The 5536-nt window shown below is 37.1% G+C and overlaps 1 pseudogene; it reads left to right on the forward strand.

Annotated features, from left to right (window-relative positions):
- Positions 1–485: 485 nt before the first annotated feature.
- LOC100664331 (olfactory receptor 6C2-like) lies at positions 486–1532 on the forward strand (annotated as a pseudogene).
- Positions 1533–5536: the final 4004 nt, after the last annotated feature.

The raw sequence follows: 5536 nt of genomic DNA on the forward strand, positions 1-5536 counted from the left end.
AGGAAACCCTCTACCTAAAAAACACTTTTACTGGTTTAAAAGTGCTTTCATGTACTTAAAAGCAGAAAATCACAACAAACATGCCTTTGTATTTTAACTTTTTGTTCCTAATTGGGGATCATTTTAAATACAAAGCTGTTATCCAGCCCTTTGCGTTTATTTTATTTCAAAATACAGTCAGAGACCAGAATAAAATACTCCTTGACGAATTCTTCTGTTTTACAAAAGTGGAGCTGAAAAGACGGCGGGGAAAAGCAAAGAAAAGGAGGCAGAAGAAAAAATGTAAAAAATAATGGAATAATCTGTAACATTGATCAGACCTATGTCCTTATGCAATGATAATGAGAAACAGCATAGGAAATGAGATACATGATCCCTGCTGTCTGTTTTCATTTGACATCTTGTATAAATATCATTTCTAATAAGGCAATTATAGGCCTTTGATTCATATTTAATTATTTCCACTAAAATTGCACAATCCAAATGCCAAATGCATTACGTTAATACTGATTGCATCTTTCATTCATGCTCCATGCTGGCATCATGTCACTTGTGTCTTCAAGTCCAATCATTTTGACTTGACACAGGAGGTCATGACAAATCACACAGTGATAACAACATTCATCCTGCTGGGGATGACGGAGGACCCAAAATTACAACTTGTGCTTTTGGTATTTTTATTTCTCACCTACTTTTTGTGTGTGGCTGGGAACATGACAATTATCACTCTCACACTTTTGGATTCCCATCTTCAAACTCCCATGTATTTTTTTCTCTGAAATTTCTCTTTCTTAGAAGTCTCATTCACCTCCGTCTGTATTCCCAGATTCCTGTACAGCCTGACAACTGGAGATAAAAAATGTACCTATAATGGTTGTGCCACGCAATTGTTTTTTGTTATCCTCTTTGGAGCAACTGAGTTTTTTCTCTTTGCTGCCATGTCCTATGATCGCTACGTGGCCATCTGTAAGCCCCTACATTACACAACCATCATGAACAACAAGTTCTGCACTACACTCCTTCTCTGCTGTTGGGGTGCTGGTCTGTTGATTATTGTGCCCCCTCTTGGCATGGGTCTCCGGCTGGAATTCTGTGACTCCAATCTCGTTGATAGTTTTGCTTGTGACGCATATCCTATTCTACAGATCGCCTGTTTAGACACAGAGCTTATAGAAAAGGTTGTTTTGGCTTTTGCTGTGCTAACACTGATTTCTACCCTACTGGGTGTGCTTCTCTCCTACACATACATCATCAGCACCATTCTAAAATTCCCTTCTGCCCAACAAAGGAAAAAGGCCTTTTCCACCTGTTCTTCTCACATGATTGTGGTTTCCATGAGCTATGGCAGTTCCATCTTCGCCTACATTAAACCTTCAGGAAAGGAAGGAGTAGCCCTTAATAAGGTGGTGGGGCTGCTCTTTACTTCAGTTGTCCCTATGCTTAACCCTTTCATTTATACACTACGAAACAAGCAGGTAAAGGAAGCCTTCAAAGACACCGTAAAAAGGATTGCATTTCTCGTAAAGAAGTAAGAGATTGTTGATGTTTTGAGGCTAAGTTTTGTTTAAATCTGAATAACCCATGAACATTTTACATGAATTTGCCCAATATAAAGTTTCTTTCTATTCTGTAGATTTGTCAAACTACCTATCTCTTTGAACATTTTTCTCTCATAACTGGAAAAAAAAAATCAAGGTACTCAGTTCTCTTTCATATCTATTCATTCTGGTTTTACCATTAACGCATTTATCTAAGACTAGATTGTCCAGGTGCTCTATTTTGTAAAATGGAAATCAAATAAATAAAATGTAGTTCTGTGGCCATATGGCCTACTTGTGATGTGGATTCTAGAACCCAATGAACATTTTCCAATTGAGAAAACTTCAATGTCTAACTTCCGATTTTTCAAGAGTAATTAAAAAATATCTACTGAAACTTAAAATGTGATACAGGACAAAATTTTGTACTCCAGACCTCTTCTTTCCTTTTAAAATTTTCAGGATATTCCTGGATTATTTTCTGGTCCATTTGCAGGATTAAATAAAAGGAGTTAATGGGATAATCATAAAGATTGTGCAGAGAGCTTTCATCTTTCTTTTCAACGAATTTATTCACAAAAAAAGTTTCTACTGGCTTATGTGAAAATTATTTGGATCTAGTTCTTCCTGACATATAATATAAGTAGAGAAGAGTAGGAACCACTTTCAAGTGTTAGATGTCTTGTACTGACACTGACAGTGTTTACAAGTCTCAAGGAGAAAAAGCCCTGAATTTGGAGACAAGATATCTAGACCTTCATTTAATAATTTCTTCAACTATCCAGAATTCCATTATACCTTGTGCTAATGAAAATGTTCAGAGTCACGAAGATTAATAAAACAATAGATAGTTTTCCTAATTTGAGAAGAACATATAAATGGGCATTTGGTTGGTTAGCATAGGCTGACTTCTGGAAATCAAATCCAAGCATAGTGTGAAAAAACTGAATGGACCTAAAGATGAAGGAGAAGAAAAGATAAGGAGGGAGAACAATATGAGTAACTTGGACCTACCCATTGTCATCGAGTCGGTTCTGTCTCATAATGATCCTATAGGACAGTGTAGAAGTACCCCACGGTGCTTCCAAGGAGCTGCTGGTGGATTTGAACTGCCGACCTTTTGGTTAGCAGCCAAACCCTTAACCACTGCACCACCAGGGCTCAACTTGGACCTAGTGACTATTAATTCTTTCCATAAGATAATAAAAGCCTCTGTCCATTTTCTAACTTTCCAAAAATATTGTTTATACTTCTGTGTACATATATGAATGTTATTTATATTTAATGAATATCATCTCATTGCTCAGATATACTTTATAACTTCATAACGCTTTCAAAAATTCGTAATAAGTCATGTCCAGAGAATGTGCATATGTGCCATACACTTCAAAACTGGAGGCAAAAGGGCTTTGTTATCCACAAAGTTTCTCATTTTCTCATCTAAAAACCAAGAAAACTTCAGTGAATGTGTTAATTTCCTTTTTGATAATTAATCAAATATGAGTCTATAATATGTGTATATTCACTTAGCTGTTGGGTTAATTAATTATTTTGCCTGAGTTGTGACTCTATAGCAAACACACTCTATATACGTAAATCTAGCTGTGTCCAATTTGTAAAAGCTTTGGATGAAGGTAGACAAGGTTGAATACCTTCTGGACTTTCAAAGAGATAAGCCTGCCCCATTGACCTTGCTGGGCCTGAGTGCAGTTGGATAGAACCAATACTGCACATGCAGGAGGTTCATGAAAGATAACCATTCAGCATTTATCTTGGATAATGAGCTTCTCACCTCTCATTCATCCCTTCACCTCACTAAGAGGGAACACCAGGGGGTGGCATTTTACAGGTCTTTCAAGTTTCAGCAGGAGTTGGAAGCAAAAAAATAAATGGGGTCACTCCTGGATACATCTGTGCTTCCTAAAAATTACCTCAGGTTGTACTGGAATTGATCGTGGCTTTTCACCCTCCACAGGTTCATCAGAATATAGTAAGAATTCTGTCATTTAATTGTATGTGTAGGGTGGAGAAATTTCTCAAAGAGGGGAAAATACCTTAGACGTAGACAATATTAAAGAATTCCTTCTTGAAGAAGGGATGCCTATTCATCATCTCTACGCTAGCTGTCATTGTACAATCAGATTTCACTGTGTGACCTGCACTCTTTCTGTAAGAAGTCTCCAAAAGATCAACAACATAAAACTGTGCATGCTTTTAATATTTATAAATTATATCCTCATTGTACCCCAGAACATTTTCTCCAGCCATTCTTATGAAGTCACCTACCTCCTTTATAATGAGATATAACCCAGTTTGGTGTCATAGACCTCACTGCTCACTTGTGATTGTTATCTGAACTATTAAGGAAATGAAAGCGTGGCCATGAAGATCCTTAAGGTACATGGTGAGAGAAGAAGAGAGAGGAGGAAACATATAGTTAAGGGAAGGAGGAAAAATATTTCTGCTGCTTCCACACTAGACCTGCCACCATCCCTTCATTTGTTCATTCAGAAGTTATGTGCTGAGTGATTACTATGTGCCACAGTGTGGTTTTAGCACTGGAATATAGCACTGAACAGATGGGACAAAATTCCTGATGTCATGGAGTGTATGTTTCACTCTCAGAAGTGAAAAAGCGGATTCTCTGAATTCTAGCAGAGCCTCCTTGGTTCATCCCTTTCCCTTGGGCCTTAAAACCTTCTTTGATTATGGGCCTTGGGAAATGAAAATAAATACAAATCCTCAAATTAAATGACAATGATTTTATCACGCTGACTAAATTCAGGGCTGCTTGAATGATTGATTTGAATGGAAGCTTGGAGATCACTTTTGCAGTCCAGTCCATACAATGATTCCATTCAACCCTATGTTCCACGTCTCCTGATTGACTCAGCCTGCAGATGTCCTGTGTTAGATGCTACCATTGCCCCATCCTCACCAGGTACTCTGTGACTGCTTTTCTCAAAAATCTATTTAACTTCTGCCCCTAAAGATGGCAACAAAAGCAACATTCTCCCTTCAGAATCAAATCCCCCAGGGAACGTACTGTTTGTCTTCACAATAGGCCCTGAAGTGGCTGCTCTGCAGAGAGACATAATCTTTATTATTTGGATATTTAAAACCCTGCAAAAAAGAGAATGTATCACGCACTGAGTAATCAGCATCATTTTCCTGAAAATAGAAGAAGCCCTAGAAACTCTCTGACATTCAAATTAGTTTTTGGGTATCATTTCATAAATAACTATTCAAAGTATGGCTAATATTATGCATAGTAGTATAGAAAATCCAAAGATGTAAATCTGCATCGTAATAACAACTTAATATACATGATGTACACCATGGAAAGTTAACAAAACAAGAAATTTCACAAGGCAACAGAGCTGGAAGGGCCACATATAGGACACAGATCATGAGTGTTTTCAATACAGAAGAAAGGTCCCTATGATCAAGGGAAATAATGATAGCTTTTATGTTATTTATTATGTGCCAGACACTGTTCCAACATGTAAGACAATAATAAAATGCAATAATAGAAACAATTAAAAATCCTATGCATCGTATATTATTATCAATATCAATATGTAATTATTAATAGTTATACTGATATGCTATAATGATTATCCCCATATTACAAACAAGGAAACCGAGGCACAGAATCAAGGTCAGACACCTAATACAGGGGAAAGATAAGTGTCGAACCCAGGTAATCTGGATCCAGAATCCATGCACGTAACCAGAATACCATACCGTTCACTAGTTTGCCATGTCCTATGAGGGGACAGGTGGAATTCCATTTATACCTGGGAGAGATTTATAGAGACGTAAAAGCAAGCACAGAACATTCTTGAGAAAGAAGTGAGTCAAGGACACACATAAATTCTTACGTCAAAGAAAAATGTTCACCTGAAAAAGATACACAGTATATAAATGGCTCATATCATACAATAACTGATTAGTAAGAAAAATAAATGAACCCTGAGTGTGGACAACTGAAAATA

This window comes from Loxodonta africana, chromosome 4, assembly GCF_030014295.1.
Source record: "Loxodonta africana isolate mLoxAfr1 chromosome 4, mLoxAfr1.hap2, whole genome shotgun sequence".
Lineage (NCBI taxonomy): Eukaryota > Metazoa > Chordata > Mammalia > Proboscidea > Elephantidae > Loxodonta > Loxodonta africana.